Source organism: Herpailurus yagouaroundi, unplaced genomic scaffold (assembly GCF_014898765.1).
Source record: "Herpailurus yagouaroundi ecotype Mexico unplaced genomic scaffold, PumYag 250, whole genome shotgun sequence".
NCBI lineage: Eukaryota > Metazoa > Chordata > Mammalia > Carnivora > Felidae > Herpailurus > Herpailurus yagouaroundi.
Genome location: NW_024412467.1, coordinates 8,411,778 through 8,432,777, shown reverse-complemented (window position 1 = coordinate 8,432,777; position 21,000 = coordinate 8,411,778). Strand labels below are relative to the sequence as shown.

The 21,000-nt window shown below is 42.7% G+C and overlaps 1 protein-coding gene across 5 annotated transcripts in view; it reads left to right on the top strand.

Annotated features, from left to right (window-relative positions):
• RNF144B (ring finger protein 144B) overlaps window positions 1-21,000 on the top strand; it is a 184,220-nt gene that overhangs the window by 89,892 nt on the left and 73,328 nt on the right. The window contains exon 1 of one of the 5 annotated variants that reach the window (XM_040460603.1): window positions 11,367-11,481. The exons of 2 other annotated variants lie outside the window; for them this stretch is intronic. The gene's annotated coding sequence lies outside the window, so the exon portion shown is untranslated. Of the gene's footprint in view, window positions 1-11,366; window positions 11,482-12,096; window positions 12,257-12,408; window positions 12,516-21,000 lie in introns of those variants that run through there. 2 more of the 5 variants (XM_040460600.1, XM_040460604.1) reach the window with 2 other exon arrangements.

The following is a 21,000-nucleotide window of genomic DNA, read 5'->3' as shown; positions in this document are numbered from 1 at the left end:
TATGGAAGTTTACATGTTTAATATTACCATGAATTCTATTATAAATTTGTTGAAAAAGTTTAGCTCAAAAAATGAAATATAGGGGCGCCTGGGTAGCTCTGTTGGTTAAGCGTCCGACTCCTGATCTTGGCTCAGGTCAGGATCTCGCGGTTTGTGGGATCAAGTCCCACATCAGTCTCCATGCTGCTAACGGAGCCTGCTTGGGATTCTCTCTGTCCCTCTCTCTCTGTCCATCCCCTGCTTGCACTCTCTCTCTCTCTCAAAATAAAGAAATTAACCTTAAAAAATGAAATTTATCTTTTTAACAGCTTTACTGAGGTAAAATTTATAACCCAGAAGTTTTACCCATTTTAAGTGCACAGTTGGAAGATTTTCAGTAAATTTGTACAGTTGTGCATTCATCCCTGCCATTCAGTTTTAGAATGCTTCTGTCACTGTCATCCCTGCAAAAGCTCCTTGGTGCCTCTTTGGAGTCGATCCCCATACTCACGTTCAGCCCCTGGGAGTGCCGATAATGATTTATTTTTCAGCGAGAACACAAATAAGCATGTTAGTGGGGCACAATGTCAGAGTATACACAATGGAATTGCTAGAATGAGAAGTCTGAGGGACAGACATTTGCACATATAATTGCATAGAGAAGTCATTATCTCTTTTGAACAAACTGCAAGGGAAATAGCCAAGTTTTACAAATATTTTTCTTCATACGCTAAGTTGTTGAACCAGAATATTTTTGTGATGAAGCCGAGTATGGGTTTTCTGTCCTTGCAGCCCAATATCAATCAGATTTTACAAATAGTTTGCAGAACTACTTTGTAAATCAGCCCTAATTGATTGTATTGACATTTGTTTTTTTGCAGAGGAGTCCTCTAAATTTGGGTTGTACTTTGTTTGAAATCGTTTGGGTTGTGTTTTGTTTGAAACCAGTTAGAATTTTTTTTTTAAGTTTACTCATTTATTTTTGTGAGAGAGGGAGAGTGAATGAGAACAGGAGAGGGGCAGAAAAAGAGGGACATAGAGAATTCCAAGCAGGCTCCACGCTGTTAGCTCAGAGCTCCACGTGGGTCTTGAACTCAGGAACCATGAGATCATGACCTGAGCCAAAACCAAGAGCTGGACACTTAACTGGCTGAGCCACTCAGGTGCTCCTAGAGATTTTTAATCAAAGTACTAGTTAATGAAACAGGCATAATAAATATTCAGGTTTTGAAGTTTTGCAAATTGCAATTATGGGAAAAAAGGTCACAAACAGGAAGGTACTAGAATCTATCCTTACAAGGTAGGAACTGAGCCAAGTCAATGATAAGAAGTCAAACACAGTATGCAGGATTTAATTTTGAAATTTTGTAGTGGCACTTGGGATATCTAGAATTATGGATGGAAAGATCCTTTTGATGCAAATACTATTCTTATAGGATACACTTGTGTTGTCCTCAAGAATTCAAAATAGATTGAATTTTAGAAAGTTTGTGTTTTCAAGGTATCTAACTTTGATGGAACAGTAAAAAGAATCGTAAGTAGATACAATTCATTCTGATGAATTTTTTTTTTTGTATTTCTCAAAGAAAGGTATGACAAACAAAAAATACAGTGTCTTTTAAAACACCGTGGCTTAAATATTTGTATGTCTCAATATAAAAATAAAAATTAAGAATATACTTCATGTAGTAGAGTTTTCTCTGAGCTTACCAGGTATTTGAGCACTGAAGACGAGTTATCTTCTCGATTAAAAATATTATGGTCTACAGAGAGGAATCAATTGAAGGGGTCAATAATTTCAAATATATTAACTATGAAATGTACCTTTAAAGAAGATTGTAGTAATTTTTTTAAAATAAATGTTGATTCATTACTGAGAGAGTGTGAGTAGGGGAGGAGCAGAGACAGAGGAAGACAGAGAATCCTAAGCAGGCTTTGCACTGATGGGAGTGAGTCCGACGCAGGGCTTGAACTCATGAACCGTGAGGTCGTGACCCGAGCTGAAGTCACTCAGCTGGCTGAGCCACCCAGGTGACACAAGATTGCAGGAATTTTTATTAAGAAAATAAAAAAAGATTCTATATGAAAATATAACATCTTTCATAAAAATAGCAATGATGCAGTGTTACTAACAAGCTGATTAAAGAACTTGAATACGCACCAAGACTAATTTTCTTTGCCGTATTTTAAAAATTAAGATAAATTAATATAAAGAAGTTTAAAAATTGTTTTAAATGCTTGTATTCATAAGCATGCTGTTTTATTTGTTTAAGGTTTTATTTCTGAAAACAGTTTTTTGAATGGAACCGTTCTGTCAGCCCGCCGAAATGATGAAACCAACTGTTTTGTCCATCACTATATATTTTAAAAGTTATATGATGTCAGCTGTTTATTAGCATCTTCTTTCATTCTTACAGTGTCCTGGCTTGAATGAGAAATTCTGTCTTTAAGAGTCAGGTAATTGCACTGTTAACTTAAACTTTTCCAGATCATAGAAAAAGATGTTATCTCCCCAACTCACTTTGTGAAGCCAGCATACCTGTGATATCAGTATAAGACAATACAATGTGATTAAGAAGGTGTCATTCCAGGTTACAAATTTGGTTCTATTTAAGAAAATCCAGCAGCACTGAACCCACTGTATCAAAAATCTAAAAGACAAGTAATACGAGCATATTAGCTGTTGATGAGAACTCTGCTAAGTAGAATCCAGTATATTCCTAATGTAACTCTTAAGGAGGCGTAGAAGGGAACTATTAGACATAATAAAGATTATTTGTGTAAAACCAACAACGAACTTTATATTGTGAGATGCTAAAACCAATTAAGTAAGGATCTAGTTTTGAATGCCTATGACCAGCATTTTTATTTACATCATCTTTAATGTTGTAGGAAATGCGACAAGACAACAAATTATATTGCTGACATATGTACTGGAAGGGAAGAGAGAAAAAAAACACATATTCTTGTTGGTCTCACCCCCAAAAGTGAGACCAAATCAGAAACAGAACAGCCACTCTAGTAGGATTAATACGCTACTCAGAGAGATGGCTGGATGAGAGATAAATGTAGAAATTGAAAGCTTTTTTCTAAGTAATGAGTTACACGAAATGGAAAAATCATTCCCTTAAATAATAAAAACATAAAAATATACATAATCTATACATTTCCCACAGTTCAAAAATAGAATAGCTACAGGGGTCTTTTAAAAATTGCATAAAATGATCATAAAGTTTTATATTGATTATACCCTATTGAAAACTAGGAAGAGTATGAAATATAAGAATATTATTAAGTCATGGGGTGCCTGGGTGGCTCAGTCGGTTGGTTAAGCGTCTGACTTCGGCTCAGGCCATGATCTTGTGATTCGTGAGTACGAGCCCTACATCGAGCTCTGTGCTGACAGCTCAGAGCCTGGAGCCTGCTTCGGATTCTGTGTCTTCCTCTCTCTCTGCCCCTTCCCTGCTCGTGCCATCTCTCTCTCTCAAAAATAAATAAACATTTAAAAAAAAAGGATATTATAAAGTCACTATAATCAAGACAATATTGGCCTAGCAAATGACAAATAGACCACTGGAACAGAATAGATTCAGAGATAGATCATTCAGAATAAATAATGCAAAATACAGAAAACATTATACTTAATGTCTGATGCATGTTGCAGTCCAATTCCTTGGAGAAATACTGGATTACTTAATATGTTGTTCTGGTATAGGTAGTTCTCTATCTGGTTAAAGTATAACAGAACTGATACCATTTAAAGATAATCCCTTAATGGATTAAAGACAGATCTAAAAAATGAATCCATAAACATCTCACAGGGATATCTAGGAAAGCACACATGTATAACCTAAAGTGTGGGAAACCTTAATTTATTACATTATACATTAATTTAATGTGTTTAATTTATTAATACATTAATTTAATTAACTAATATTAGGTATCATATATAAAGAATTCTTCAACTCAGCACCAAAAAAAATGGGCAGAGGACCTGAGTAGACATTTTTCCAAAGAAGACATCCAGATTCTCAACATCACTCATCAGGGAAATGCATGGAAAGATTCTCAACATCACTCATCAGGGAAATGCAAATCAAAACCACGACAAGGTCATGAGATCTCAGATTCATCACACCAGTCAGAATGGCTGGTATCGAAAAGACAAGAAGTAACAAGCGTTGTCGAGGATGTCGTGAAAAGGGAACCCTTGTGCCCTGTTGATGGGAATGTAAATTGGTGCAGCCACTGTGGAAAATAGTATTGAGGTTCCTCAAAAAATTAAAAAGAGAAATATCATGCAAGCCAGTAATCCCACTTCTGGATGTTCACCTGAAGAAAATAAAAACATTAATTTGAAAAGATATGCACCCCTCTGTTTACTGCACCATTGTTTATAATAACCAATATATACAAGCAACCTAAGTGTCCATTGATAGATGAATGGATACAGCAGATGTGGTGTATACACACAATGGAATATTACTCAGCCATAAAAAAGAACAGAATCTTGCCATCTGCAATGACATGGATAGATCTAGAGAGCACAATGCTAAGTGACATGAGTCAGACAGAGAAAGACAAATACCATATGATTTCGCTTAGGTGTGAAATCTAAAAAACAAAACAAATGAACAGATGAAAAACTCAGACTCTTAAATACAGAGAACAACCAGGTGGTTGCCAGAGGGGAGGGCGGTAGGTGAGGATGGGCAAAGTAGGCGAAGGGGATTAAGACCTACAAACTCCCAGTTGCAAAGTAAAGAAGTCACAGGGATGAACGTAGTCAATTATACTGTAATAACATTATACTGTAATATGGTAACTGAGGGTAACTGCACTTACTGTGGTGAGTGTTTTGTAGTGCATATACTTGTCAGATTGCTGTGCTGTGCACCTGAAACTAATATGTGTCAACCGTACTTCAATTAATTTAAAAAAAACCCTGAGAACCCCAGAAGCTATTTAAGAAAAAAGAGGTGCATATCCGAATATGTACAATCAAAAAGCATTTGTTTTCAATATATGAAGTTTATTGTCCAATTGGTTTCCATACAACACCCAGTGCTCATCCCAAAAGGTGCCCTCAATACCCATCACCCACCCTCCCCTCCCTCCCACCCCCCATCAACCCTCAGTTTGTTCTCAGTTTTTAAGAGTCTCTTATGCTTTGGCTCTCTTCAAAAAGCATTTTTACAGAAGTAGCAACATAAAATAAGTCAACACATCAGCTTTGTTTTTGGAAAAAGTGTTTGTAAAATATATTTCAGGCAAAATCTATAATTTACAAACAGCTCCTACAAACAGGAAAAATATTAACTATTCTAAAGGAAAATGGACAAAGAATATGAATAGACATTTCACAGAACTGAGATAAATGGTGTGTGTGTGTAAGAGAGAGAGAGAGAGAGAGGGAGGGAGAGAGCGCATACACAGTGTGATTAAATGAGCACCGAGAAAAATACTTATAAGACACCATAGTCTGTTAGCTTTAGTACATGGTGAGTGAGGGGCTGATGTGAGTGGAAAGTGAAAGAAAAGATGCTATGGCACATTTCTGACAGACTACTGAGGAAGACAGACAAAGAAATCATTGAGTGCTCCCTAGGTGCCCTAGAGAAATAAAGAGAAAATGTATACGTATCTGAACAGAGAGGACTCTGGGCAGTAAATTATTTTCTTCACTGCTGGCCTTACAAGATCGTTAATTACTTGTAACTAGTAATTCCATGAGCTCAGTATAGTTACGTACGTCAGGCATCACAGGAGTCTAAAAATTATCGAGAGGCCCTTGGTAAGAAGCATTTTGCAAAGACCTGCCACATGACCGTGATGATTGCTTATTTAAACTGATCTTCGTGTATTTCATCATCAATGATGCCACTGCAGAGTCCAAGGGGAATGGGAAGGATCCACTTAAGGAACGTGGGTTTGTAAGAAGGATCTCTCAGATTCCATTCTGTTGGCCATTGTTGCACGGAGTCTATGGTTTTTGCTACAATTGTTAGTACCTAGCACAGTCCTTGAGACGCTCCTTCCGCTCCTCCTGAGGATGGTACTGTGGCCTGGGCTCTGGGAAGTTATACCCCCTGAAGATATGCTGAGAAAGATCTGGAGAACTTCAGGTGTAAGGTGGTAGATGTGGAAAGGAAATAGGCTTCCCAAGTGTAGGGGTTGTTTTTCTCTTGCAGGATACAGAATAGGAGCCCTCCGCCTCAAGGTACCCACATGTCCCAATCCAGCATTCATCTAGCCATGACTTCTACAACCTTAATTTTGGTTTCTTTGATCTACTGCAGATGATAGTATGTGTTAGTTCAACCTGGCTTCTGGTTCCACTGGAGACTTTATGATTCAACATTTTGTCGGAAGAGGAAAGGGGGCAACGAACTAGTACAGTGGCTGGGATGATGACTTATGGGAACTTTGCTTGGCATTTTTTTTTTCATTGACTGATATGTAGGAATTTGAAAGAGATGTTAGTATTAGAAGGATTAATGCAATCTTTGCAAATATGAGGATCCTCAAGGCTATTTCGTCAGACTTTCTAGTGGAGAATCTTTTTTTTTTTTAAGTTTATTTATTTATTTTGAGAAAGAGAGAGAGAGAATACCAAACAGGCTCTGTGCTGTCAGCATGGAGCCCGATGTGGAGCTTGATCCCAGGAACTGTGAGATATGACCTGAGCTGAAATCAAGAGTCAGACGCTTAACTGACTGAGCCACCCAGGCGCCCGTCTAGTGCAGAATCTTAAGTCAGGGCTAATGCAGTAATTATTTCTGCAGTTAGGTGATGGACAAGAGAGCTGTATTCCATTTTCTCATTGGCCCATAACCCCAGCTTGCTAGTGGTTGTTGTAGGTGGGATGTTAAGAGTCTTGAACGACTGAATCCTTTGGAGTCTTGCTGTCTGGTTGAGCTCTCCATCTTGAGTCATGATGGGTTCTTGCGTGGCATAATAATGCAATTGAGATTATTCTGGTCAGATTTTTCTTGTTGGGGCTCAGCTGCTTTTGACCTGCTGTGTGAGATGTTGAGATGCTCTTGTATGGATGAAGTAGAACCAAATGACATGTCTTTAGCTTTTTGAAAAAAACTTCTGTTATGAAGTCTGAGGCAATTGGACATCATCCTGGGCGTATCTCTGGAATAGTCTCTATCATATTGTTTTGTGGTGTTCTTAAGTCTTATTTTGTATTGTGTCTCACTCTTAGTTCTGTGCTCAATACTTTCAGTAAATGGTGATTGAATGTATAAATGAGCACCATTAGATGCGCCAGAAAAATGCAAATAAAATTATAGCTGTTCGGAAAGGAGAAACGGCCAAATTGTCAGCAGCAGGACACCGTGACCTTTGCCTTAAATGTTTTCCTGTGCACAGAATTGCACTTTATTGCAGAAGCTGGTTTCTCAATACTTGTGTTCTTTCATCTGACTTTTTGAAACTGAACAAATCTTTTCCTTTAATTTAGGTTTTAACACAGGATGTAATTAAGGTGTCACATCTAAGGTATGTGTTACTAATTTACCTACTAAGGTGTATCAGAAGAGTAATTTCAGCTGCATAAGTGAATCTTGATTTTTTAGAAATATTTATATGTTTATTTATATTTGAGAGAGAAAGAGAGAGAGAGTGAGCAGGGGAGGGGCAGAGAGAGAGACAGAGACAGAATATGAAGCAGGCTCTAGGCTCTGAGCTGTCAGCACAGAACCCGACGTGGGGCTCGAACTCACCAACTGAGAGATCATGACCTGAACCGAAGTCTGACGCTCAACCGACTGAGCCACCCAGGCACCCCGATTTTTCTTTATATTAATTAAAGAAATTTTTGAAAAGAAATTCCATTTGATTCTCTTCTTATGTAGGACCTCAGTGCATTTTATAATATATAATATATATCTATTATATACTACATATAGTATGGTATATATTATTATGTAGCATCTTACACGTACGTGTTGAGAAAGCTAGTAATTCTATTTCTAGATATATTTTTGGCCTCATATGTAGGGAGAATATGCTTTGAATTTATTTTGGTTTTGCTTTTATATGACTTCAGGTATATGACAAGCTAATGGATTCCTGTCACAGTTTGGATTACTTACGGTTAATGTGAACATTTTGTTTGCTTTTTCTTTATGGAGGTATGTAATTCAGACTAAGAAATGATTCTCTATTATGAATATCAACAGGACTGCTGTCTCATGTGGACAGGTTGTAATATTGTGTCATTACTGATCAGAAAAAAATATTTTGATAGATCGTAGTGGCTGGGTTTTACTTCTCAAATGTGATATTTATTTTTGTGGTCTAAAAGAAGTAGTTCCTTCTCACCCTTATTTGAGGGCTCTTTTTTTAACCTACCCTTTAAATCCTGGTGTTCCTTTGGGTTCTCTTCTGATCCCTTTCTTTTTGCTTCCTATTTTCCTTCCTTAGATGAATAACATTGACCGAGCTCTTATTATGTATCAAGACAGGGCCATGCTGTACAGCTGAACAGGTTGTGTACTGCACAATTCCAGGAGGTGACATTCACTGCCCCCAAGACTTGGGTGGTGTCAGCAGGCATTGTGCTAGCTACTTTACAAACCGCTTGTTTACCCTCATAACAACCTAGGAGATGAATATCATCATTCCTCTTTTATAGATGAGAGAGAAAACTGAGTTTGGGGTATGTTAAAACTTGTTTAAGGTTACACAGTAATGAGTGGGCAATGGAGTTTGGATGGGTCCAAAGCCTTTGCTTCCCCACAGCATGCTACCTTTTGTGGGTGATCTCAACTCTTGGTGAGCTCATCCATACCACCACCTAAATGATGATAATTCCAGATCTCTCTGTTGATGGCCTATGAGACAAGTCTTCCAGCATGTACCAGAGGCCCCTCAGATTCTGAATGATTCAGTGCATCATCATTTTCCACATAACTGCTTCTCCTCCATTCCTACTCTCAGTTGGTGGCACTCATAACCTGGGCTCCTCTCCCCCCTCCCCCCCACATCCAATCAGGCCCCATCACTTCTCTTTCCCAAATCTCTCTCTGTTCGTCCCCTTCCTTTCTGTGCCAGTTGTTACTATGTGGGTTCAGGCCATCATTCTTACATTCTGACTGCATCTGCTCTGACTTATGACAAGCACCACCTAGCTCCTTGCCCTGTCTGTTGCCTCTGGCTCATTCTTCTCTCTCCACCTTCCCCACTCGGCTGCTTGAAGACACAGCTTTGAGTCCCTCTCTCAGGGAAGCCTTTCTTGATTGTTTTCACCAACCCTTTCCTTTAGCTAAATTGCCCTTCTCTGTGCTCCCATAGAGCATCATTTTATCATTTCACTCATCATGGTACCCTGATCATTGCTTTTCTTGTCTGACTCCTCCCCTGGACTAAGAGCTCCTTGAGGACAGGAACCGATTTGCCTTTGTCTTTCTAGCATCTAGCAGCTTGTCTGGGAGGAGATCAAGAAATGCTCGAGAGAATCAATGAATGCACACTATAGACGCATTAGGCAGATCTGAAAGAGTTTTGATTAGTATAGCTTTGTAATATTGCTTGAAATCAGGAACCGTGATGCCTCCAGCTTTGTTCTTTTTTTTTTTTCAAATTTGCTCAACTGATTTAAAAAAATTTTTTTTTAATGTTTACTCATTTCTGAGAAAGAGAGAGAGAGAGCACAAGCAGGGAAGGAACAGAGACAGAGAGATGGACACATAGAATCCCAAGCAGGCCCAACGTGGGGCTCAAACTCACAAACCATGAGATCGTGACCTGAGCTGAAGTCAGAAGCTTTAACTGAGTGACCCACCTGGGGCGCCCCCAGCTTTGTTCTGTCTTAAGACTGCTTTGGGGGTCTTTTGTGGTTCCACCCAAATTTAAGGATTGTAGGTTCTGTTTCTGTGAAAATTGCCATCAGAATTTTGATAGGATTGCACTGAATCTGTAGATTGCTTTGGATAGGATGCACATTCTAACAGTATTTATTCTTCCAGTCCGTGAGCACAGAACATCTTTCCAGTCTTTGTGCCTTTAGTTTCTTTCGTCCATCTCTTACAGTTTCCGCGTACAGGGCTTTCGCCTCCTTGCTTACGTTTATTCCTAGGTATGTTATTCCAGATCTGAAAAAGTTGTTCACATAATACTGTAGTGTTCTACATGTTGACTTGGATTAAAATTTTAACGTGATTTTTATAAACCTGCATGGTGAAAATAATCGATGCAGATGTTATTTAACTATGCATTTTTTCCCCTTTCTTCTTGCCGTTTGGCACAACAGGCAGCATGATTATCGCTTAACCTATGTTTTCATGGCAGCAGTCTCTTGCCTTATCCAGTTGACAAAAGATTCTAACTTAACTGCATGATAATTTAAAAAGTGGATTCTGTGTTGAACTTTGGTTTAAGGCGTCAAAGTTTTGCACGGACACCAATGAATAAACTAACCTCTCAGAAGGAGGTTTGTTTCTCTTCCCTGACTCCAGTCCATCGGCAGTGGTCACTCTTCTAAGGAAACGGCTGGAGGTTGGTTATCTTAGAACCTGAGCTACTCTGCTAAATCTGAGGTTAGACCACATGGGGTGGTTATTCACAGGCACCTTTTTCCCCTAACAGGGATTCAGGTCTCATTCCAGCTCTGCCCGTATCCGGTTCTAGCCTACCACTTAAATCTCCCTGGACATCGGGTTCCTTGCCTTGAAAATTAGGCATTTGGATGAAAGTAGCCAGAACAACTTTTCAATCTCAAACGTTCCCCGATTCTATTACTCTGGGTCCCTCCTCACTTTGTGTTCTCTTGCTGTCTTATTTCCCTTGCCTGCCTTCCCTTCTTCCCCTACTAAGGGACTGGTCAAGGCCTGTCCTGCCATCACGCACCTAGATAGCTGTGTTCTTCAACACTCGGATTCGACCTGGAGGTTTTCTTGAACACAGAGGGCTGAGAAGCAGCGTACTTGTGTTGGCTGGCCCGGAGCTCACTGCCACTGCTTTGTTGGCACGCTCAGAGCCCTTCCACCAAGGGCGTGTGGGTCCCTTCCTTTTAGGAAGCACATTCCTGACTGCCTTTGTAAAAGCACAGTGAGCTTGAGTCTCGAGTACAGAAAGATTCCTGAATCAGAGCAGCGACATTTCTAAATTGCAGCCGTTCGACAGATTTGGGACTACGATTGTGACCTGGGCTGGGGGTGGGAGTGGGGGCGGCCTGGTTGGCAGGGACTGAACAGATAGATCATCATGTTTTCCACATCACACACAGTAAGTGTCCAAGGTTTTGCAGTGAGGAAGGCACACCATAGCATACCCTACCCTACGGTTTCTGGATATTTGTGTCACCTTTTCTTCAACGTCATACAACCTGTTAGGTTACAATGGGCTCCCACATAATTTTTCCGTAAAGCACTTCAAGCAAAATTATAGTCATCAAGGCGTGCCTCTAATTTTAGGAGGTAAACGAAGCCTGTGCTGATTCGATTTGCCTGCGTTCTGACTTCCTCACCAGCCCCCAAAGGCCAGAATCAGGTACAAGGTGTTTTTTGAGAAGACGCGCGCGGGGAAGCGTGTCTATACAAAACCGTTTTCTGGGAAGGCAGGTCGGGGGTTCCCGGCAGCAGAAGAAGGCTAGTTAAAGAGCCGGGATCGGGAGGGAGGGCGAAGGTGTCCCGGCAGGACAGGCGCAGAGAAGCAACAAGCTTGGGAGGCCAAGAGGGGAAATGCCCCCCGGTCTGGGCAGGATGAAGGACGCGGAGGGCTGCAGCCACACTCCCTGCCCCGGATTTCGGCGGCAGCCGCCCCAGAAGGGCGAGCGGCAGAGGTCCCGGGGCGTTGGAGCGAGCGCAGGAGGGGCGGGCGGTTGGGAGTGGGGGGTGGGGGGCGGCGCGCTGGGGGCCGGGCCCGCACGGGGTTAAAAGAGCATCACCTGCGGCTCCAGGGCGACCCAGATGGGAAGTAGGAAGTGCCGCGATTGAGCTTCCTGTATAAATACACGCGCGGCTCCCGGCGCCGCCGCTGGTGAGCTGCGCTCCACGGGGCCCAGGGCGTCGCGGCCGCTCGCCGGGGGGCGGGGGGGGCAGCGGGCGCCTGTCGGCCCTCCTCCCCGCCTCCCCCCTCCCGTCCGCGGCTGCACCCCCCCTCCCCCCCCGCCCCGGTCCCACTGCCGTCCCGCGGGGTGCAGAGCTGGGGCCGCGGAGCCCGGAGGACCGCGGAGGGAATGAGCCGGCTCCGCCTCCCCGGGGCGCGCGGGCCAGGCTGCTGAGAAGCCCCGGCGGCGCCCGGAGGAACCGAGCCCTCCCGCCAGGTAGGTGTCGCCGAGCGCTTGAGCCGCCGCGGGCGGGCGGGCGGGCGGGCGAGGACGGAGAGACCCGGACTCCATGGTCTGTAGCTTTCTTTTCTGCCTCCTCTGCTTAACAGCGCACAGAGTGGGATTCCCTCCGAACGCCTGAGACACCTGTTAACTTTGAAAAATAGACGCCCCTGGAAAAGGTCGAAGAGAAACCGGTGTCGTTTCCAGTAAAACGGCCTCTGCGAAATGTACCGATTGGCAAATGCAAGATTAGGTCAGACCTCCCCGGTGTCTTTCTTAAGGGGAGACCAGAAGTTGGCATCATCTCCGATGTTGACCTTCCGTTCTTTGGAAACGCACACAGCACGGTGTTGACACGCGTAGATGGGAATGAGATGGGATCTTGGCCGTACGTTATAGCGATTATTTTGTCAGGCAGTTGCTGATAAGACGGAGTGAAACTCGGATCCTGTATTGCCGTTCCCAAGTGTTAGGTTAAAATGAAAGGGATTCCTGTCTCAGCAGAGAAAAGGGATCTTGAGCTTTCTCCCCTCGGGGCACCTTTTGCTTTCCTTGTGACTTTGGGGGGTCCTGCTGTGAGTCTACTCCTGATGCATGCACGTCTTACATTCAGATTTCTCAGAAATGCATTTGCCTGTCTGGGAAAATGTCCTCTGTCTTCATGCTCTCACTACCGTGGGTCACTTTCTTATTTCTTTCTGCTGCAGGTATCTGATTAGACGTTAGCTGGGAGTCCCCATAGGACTATCAGTGTTCTAAGGTGGCATTTCTGGATGTTTGTTTGAAGTCTGCAAGGTCTGAATTAAAGAACAATGTATCTCACATTTATGAAACAGCAGATGGGGCGGGAGGGGGGGGGTCTAGGCCCAGAAGCAAAATAAATGAACTTTGAGATGACTCAGTTTTTAGGGTGTGGGTAAGAGGAAAAAGGAACCCAGCCAGCCTTCACAGAGTTGCTAGCTAATTAAAGTATCTGGCTGCTGCAGTGTGCACTGAGATGAGCCTCCGGGTCCCTGGTCCCTTTCAGATCTCACTGCTCTGTTCCCTCCATCTGCTGACCCTGTCCCCTCTTCCCAGCCCTAGTCCTTTTCCTAAGTAGCAGCCCCGTAACTATTTCTGAAATGATCTTGAGGAGGGGGAGGGGACAAGAAAGATAGATGTAGCAGAACCATGGGCCCCATTGGGATAATTGTATGAAATCCAAGGCCACGTTTTCACAGGCCTCCGGTTTTACCCTTGCACACCTGTGACTGGTCTTTTTTTCCCTTGTGGCGGGCACACACTTGGAGAAATAGGAAAGAGAAGAACCCTTCTGTTTCTAAAGTAGCCTCTGATGAATTGAAACTGTCGTGATGAGTAAACAATGTACACATGTATATAGAGAATGTAAGTGTAAAACAGATGTCAAGTCGCGGAATCGGGCTGCTTGAACTTTTTATTTAAAACAAACAGGAGAGGGGCGCCTGGGTGGCGCAGTCGGTTAAGCGTCCGACTTCAGCCAGGTCACGATCTTGCGGTCCAGGAGTTCGAGCCCCGCGTCGGGCTCTGGGCTGATGGCTCAGAGCCTGGAGCCTGTTTCCGATTCTGTGTCTCCCTCTCTCTCTGCCCCTCCCCCGTTCATGCTCTGTCTCTCTCTGTCCCAAAGATAAATAAACGTTGAAAAAAAAAATAAAACAAACAGGAGAAAACATAACCCCCCAAGCCCCCAAACCAATCACCCTAGATAACTTGCTCCTACACTACTGTGCTGGAGGTGAGGTGTGAGTGTGGTCAAGCACTGTCCATTTACCCAGGGTTTTACAAATATTTATAGTCGTCTGTGCCAAATATCTTTGCACTGAGCCCCACAGAACATTCTCAGCATTCAAAAGCTCCATTCTCATGAATGGCTTTAGTTCATTGGCAATTTAAAGGCATCCAGGCTTTCAAAGTAGGTCAGTTTAAGACACGTCTTTTTTCTTTTTTTTTTTAATAATTAGTTTTTGGGTCTCCCAGATTGTGAACCAGGTTTTCTGAGCCAAACTTGACAGCAGAGAGAAAAATTATCCTTTATCTAGAAAGAAAGAGGAAAAAAAGCTTGTTTTCTCTATATAATAAGACCACTTAGCTTCCTGAAAACTACCTTTCTCTTCAAGAAGATGAGTACTTTTAATCTGAGAAGGTAAATTTAAATTTTCGATTTTGAGAAGCAGGTTTAATGTGTTAAGTATTTAGGAGCATTTATAAGGACCTCAGAATCATTGCTCCGTGGTGTTTCTACTAATTCTGGCTTCTGTGTTTCCCGTGGCCTTGACTTATGACATTACTTTCTTGTTCAGTGAGGTTCTTCGTGTTTGAAATCGCCAGTTTGAGGTAGAGGTCAGGAATCCTGCTGAACCCAGATGTTGGTGAAGGAACAAAGTCCAGACAGTTTTGGGACTAAACCTACTTTGTGCAACTGATTATTTTGGATATGGGAAAGGAGCCAAAATGCCACACAAATCCTCCTTTCCACTTTGAGCTTTGGGGAGTAGGCATCTGCAGTCATTAGTCCTGAGTGCTGGGACTGTTTTCCAGGGATGCCTGCTTTAATTTCTGGAAGCTTCTATTCAGTCATGTTGTTTTACCCGAGTATGTTAGATGTTTGTCATCTTGACTTTTTTTTTTTTTTTTTGGTAATGTTTCCCATATGTCATCTGAGTGTTAAGTAACCTGAAGAGGCATAACCTCACCAAAGTTAATTTAATTATTTAATTTTTAATTTGCTTTTTCACCTTTAGGTACAGGCAGGAGGTCTGTACTAATGTTCTATTTTTATTAACTTTGGCATTTGCTTTCGCTGGGTCGATGCATATTTCTAAACCCAGCACATCGCATTTCAATGGTTCTTAAGACACGGGAGGCTATACGTTAAAGAAAGTAAAAGCGGCCAACGTTTTTGCAACACGGAATGAGAAACTTCTCGTTTACGAGGAGACCTCTTTCCTTGAACTGAAATCACAACAACCTAAGTGCAAAATACTTCTCTTGTTCACAGCTGGGGATACTGCTGATCACATGGCTTTTGTAGCATTTGTTAAAGAACATACTCTTAAACCCGTGTCTCCTTGGTTCCCATCTCCTCTGCAGTCATGAGTTTGAGGGTCAGACTTTTACTCAACTGGTTCTTTGTCTTTGGGGGAAGAAAGAACACATCATCTCTCATTCATCTCTTTGCTGGACTTGTGGTCAAAGCTTCATAGAAACCCACAAATTGTCCTCTGTTATCATTATAGAACATTATCTGTTGACAACCTCCTCAACAAGCTTACTCCTTGTAAGTGGAGTCTGGGTTCGGTCACCTTTACATCACTAGCACCTAACGTGTGGAATTCAGAATTCAGTTCTTTGTGGGGTTGACTTTGTTTCCTACATTACTGGGGTTTTGAGAAAAGGATTTGGCAAAGGCGAATGAAAACATACCTGCTGCACCTTGCTTAGTGTGGGATGGAAGGGAGTCCTCTCCCAAGCTGCTTTTAAATTTGTTTCTAATTAAAGTTTCTATAGGAAACTTCTGACATTCAGAAGAGAGGGTAATACAGATACATGTTTGTATCCATTTGGAGCAAACATTTTGATTTAGCTATGTGTGCCTTAGCAACTGTAGTTTCCTGGTAATGTCACGACCCAAGAAGTCAGCCCATCTCTTTCTTTCTGTATGGGGCTTTCTGAAATAACACGTCTCCTTGATCTGTTCATTACATCATTGTCTGACCTGCCTTTAAGTGGCGTTCTTCCTGCTTCTTAGCTTTGTTGTTATGCCAGGCAGAGGGAAGACGAATTATTCAGCAGGGCTGCATGAATAATTGTGGGAGGCAGGGAAGCACTGATTAAAAAAACGGGGGGGCGCCTGGGTGGCGCAGTCGGTTGAGCGTCCGACTTCAGACAGGTCGCGATCTCGCGGTCCGTGAGTTGGAGCCCCGCGTCGGGCTCTGGGCTGATGGCTCGGAGCCTGGAGCCTGCTTCCGATTCTGTGTCTCCCTCTCTCTCTCCCCCTCCCCTGTTCATGCTCTGCCTCTCTCTGTCCCCCCCAAAAAAAAACAAAACAAAAAAAAGGGGGGGGGGCAGGGCACTCTGGTGGTGTTGAGTGGGGAGCTCCCACGAAGAGTGTAAGATTGCAGTGCCGAAAATATCACGGAGCTGTTATTCTCCTATTCACGCCTGCCTTCTCTGATAAGTTTTCATTGTTAGAAAAGCCAGGGACGGATTTTCTCCTCTTGGGCCTTTCCCTGTAGCGGTAATGAGAATGTGGAAACAGGGCAAGAAAAAAAGGAATGTACTTTTTAGAGAAAGGATCAGCATTGTGCAGATGTTAGAATTTGCCGTCCCAGATGCCTGTGCCCTGAAGGATTTAGAGTTAGTCATCTGCTTTGTTAGCCGTTGTCCCCATAAATCTTTCCGTGTATTTCTCCTGAATATTTTGTAGGAGAAAACATAAAAATCAGATATTGTCCTCACCATAAAAAATTGTAACTGTGTGAGGTGATGGGTGTGTTAACTAACCTTACTATGGTAATCATTTCGAAACTTGTGTAGACATGTGTATATACAACATCTGTGTCTCATCATTATACTGTATACCTTAAACTTACACAATGTTACATATCGATTATATCTCAACATAACTGGAAGAAAATTAGATCTTAGTAATAGCTGTAACAGACTTTATACATAACAATTTCAAATAGCAAAGAGACTTTAGAAAACAATGCTAATAATTAATATTTGCTGATTTCGGCTCAGGTTATGGTCTCACGGTTCATGAGTTCGAGCCCTTTGTTAGGCTCTGTACTGACAGCACGGAGCCTGCTTGGGATTCTCTCTCTCGCTGTCCCTCCCCCTACCCAAAATAAATAAACATTAAAAAAAAAAAAAAGATATTCCTCCTAATGGAGTGTCTGTCCTTTTCACCTGCATACCAGTTAATAGGGATATATTTGCACATTAGTTCCATTTTTAGAAGATTACAGTCTCCGGGTTACACATTTATAATCTTGTTGACATCTTGGTAACTGTTGGGATGAATATGTTAAAGCTAAGGAATTACAGACTGAAGTACTTTTTCATTTCCTGGGGGAAGAAGACGTAGTCCGCTTTCCTATTGCACGAGATACGATGGTAAACAGTCTTTTACGGCAATGCTGCTACCTCACAAAGCCCGAGTAGGTGAATATTTGCTTCCATCACACCTAAGAACTAAGAATGGCTTGGATTTGTTTATACTCGAGAATAGTGTCTAATCTGTCTTGTTTTTGCATATAATGATAAAGTGTCCCATATGTGATGCCAGGTATCTGTTGTTGGCCTTGGGTGTTACTCTTTCAGAAAATAATTAAGTAGGGGTGCCTGGGTGACTCAATCAGTTAAGCGTCTGACTTCAGCTCAGGTCACAATTTTGTGGTTCGTGGGTCTGAGCTGCACGTTGGGCTCTGTGCTGACAGCTCAGAGCCTGGAGCCTGCTTCGGATTCTGTGTCTCTTTTTCTGCCTCTCCCCTGCTTGTACTCTGTCTCTCAAAAACAAATAAACATTAAAAAATAAGTAGGTAGAAAATATTTGTTTCTCTGATATCACTGGGTTTGTACTGGTCCATCTAGTTCCCGAATGGCCAGAGAGCAGGTCAGGGATGCAAACAGTAGAACCACAGCCCTGGCCACGAAGGAGGTCTGCCCTAAGTCCTTACCTCACTAAGCACTAATACCCATTGCCCTTGCTACTCTACCAGCCAGCTGGTTTACCTTCCATTCCAGACTATACTTAGGGTAGCTAGCTGGTCTACCTTCCATTCCAGACTATACTTAGGGTAGAACTTCAGCAAATGGCTAGTGACTGATGATGGTCAGCACTTCACTAGACTCAGTCTGTACCATTTGAGTCATTAATAGCTTCTGTTAAGAACACCAACTGGCGCTAAATAGTTGCATTGGGCAGAAGTGCCAGGGTCAACACAGTACTGATTTTCAGATTATGTTGAGTGGAATCTGGTTGCCTGACATGTCGTTCTTGGTTGGTGTTGGGAGAGCTTCCTAACAAGGCAGAGATGGGAACTTTGGATTGCTGTTTCATTCTACTCGGTTAGAATATTGGCTTCCTGAGAAAATCTCTCTGTTATGAAGGCAACACTTCAGACATACCTTCCCCACCACCTACCCTTCTTGAAAACCTTTCCCTTTGTAAGCTTTCTCTGAGTCATGCTTTCATATCTTTTATTCCAGCTACCTCACAGGAATGACTCAGTGCCTTACATGGGCATGGAAACATTTTGAGAGTATTCCTGTGTCTCCTCTTCTGTTTTGTCCCTTGTTCTTGAGTAGATCTTAGACTTCCGTAGCACGGTTTGGAATTAAGACCTCAGCACAGATCAGCTGGCTTTTTACACGCATTCATATTCTCTTCTGTCAGTAATATCCAGGTGATTCATTCTGTTTATTTTCTATTTCTCTGGGTCTCTTTAATTCTGTTTCATCCATTTGTCTGAATTTTAAAGTTTTTGCTGAATGGTGCAAAAATTCCTAAATAACTAGGTAAGTATCCTGGTGAAACATTGTCCCTTCTGACTACATTATCCTTTTGTGCTGTGGAACGATCACCGAGACTCTGGGTAGTGAGGCAGGCGTAGACGACATTAGTTAAAAATACTTTGAATGTTGGCTCTTCCAGCCTCTGCATTTTTGGAGCAGATTGCCTTTCCAGGCCGCCAGCAGAATACGAAAAGTCCTTCTACATCCTGTGCTTCTAGCATGCCGCCCCGTTGTGTGGTTAGTTATATTTAAGCAAGTGGTACTTGTAGAATCTGGGTGAAGTCCGCCCTCGCCGCCCCACCCCCACCCATGCCATTAACTTTAGCGAGTTTAAACCTAAAAGCAGCTGTCCGGTTTCTTTTTTCTTCCCCAACATGCCCCTTGTCCTCTCTGCCAAAATTCTTTCCTCATTGGGTTCGGCTGGGTCACATCTGCCATAATGGTAAAAGCTGGGATCCTCGTTACCGTTTTAAAACAAGCAGGAGGGTGGACCATTCAGGTCACTTTCTTCTTTCAGGTGAAACGTGAGGTATGAGGCAGAACCAGTTGAGCAAGGCAGTGAGATGAATTACCGGCTCTCTGGGTGGATAGCTTTCCCCAAAACCTAGAAGGGAGCGGGTGTGAACCATCAGTGCACCTGCGGAGACATGGTGCTGTGAAAGGGTCGGGAGCTGTCAGCATGTGTGTGTGTGTGGGGGGGGGTCAGCTTCCTCTGGACACCCCTTCTGAACTTCATGCTGTTTGCTTATGGTCTGGGTGGGCGGCTGAATTTCTTCTCTTGGTGGTTCCATGCTGCAGAGACTGGGGGATCCGAATAAGATGTAAGTGAAGGGACACTAGGACACCTGGGAGCCATTCCCGACATCTCTAAGGAGAGAACTTCAGGGCTGTCCTGATTGTTCCTTGAAGACCTCTGAATGTAATGAATCAAGGGTGAAAGGATTTTCTGGATTCATATTCTTTTTATGAAGTGCTCAGCATGTGTCATTCATTTAAAAAATTTTTTAATGTTTATTTATTTTTGAGAGAGAGAGAGACAGAGTACGAGTGGGAGAGGACAGAGAAGGAGACACAGAATCCAAAGCAGGCTCCAGGTTCTGAGCTGTCGGCACAGAGCCCGACACAGACCTTGAACTCACAAACCACGAGATGGTGACCTGAGCCAAAGTCTGGATGCTTAACCAACTGAGCCACCCAGGTGCCCTGAGTCATTCATTTTTAAAACCTTTATTAATTGATTTTGCCCAGAGTGAAAACTCGAGGAGCAGGTTTTCAGACTGTGCCTGGTGAAGCCTTGAGCATCTGTGATGGTGCCTGGCAGGTGCCCAGGGACAGGTCCAGGGGACCTGGCCTGGCTCTCCCTGTCCTCTTCCACCAGCAGTGGCCCACCTTAGCTCCTTTACACGGTGGCAGTTTACTCCAGATTTTGTTTTTGTAAAATTCCATCGCCTTAAACATGTTTGAATGCCATCACTTCAGGGAGTCGTTGTTATTGCCCACAGAAAAATAAATCACTTCTTTTTGAAGAATCATTTTGAATTGTGCACATCTCAGAGATGAAATATGTGACCTCCTTCCTCTTTCTCAGTCACAAGTACGGCCTTGTTTGGAATGCTTGGAATTTTTGTTGTTGTTGCTTTAACAGAACAGGTCTCTGCTTTGGAAAAGGCTTTTATCAAAATATTTTTACAGATAAAATATACTTTAAAAACTTGTGTACATGTATATATAGTAAACCGCTTAATTGAGGTATGATTGATGGCCAAAAGCTGTATATATTTAATGTATACAACTTGATGAATTAGATACATATGTACCTCAGGAACAGCATAATGCCTGTACTTAACAATGCTACATTGTGTGCTTAAAATTTTGCTAAGCGGGTAGACCTTTTTTTTTTTTTTTTTTAAGTTTATTTTGAGAGAGACAGAGACAGTGCAACAGGGTTGGGGCAGAGAGAGGGAGAGAGAAAGAGAGTCCCAAGCAGGCTCTGTGCTGTCAGCACTGAGTCTGATGCAGGGCTTGAACCCACAATCTGCAAGGTGAAGACCTGAGCCAAAACCAAGAGTCAGGCGCTTAAGCGATTGAGCCACCCAGGGGCCCCACTAAGAGGGGAGATCTTCTGTTAAGTGCTCTTACCACACATACACACACACACACACACATACACACACACATACACACACACATACACACACACA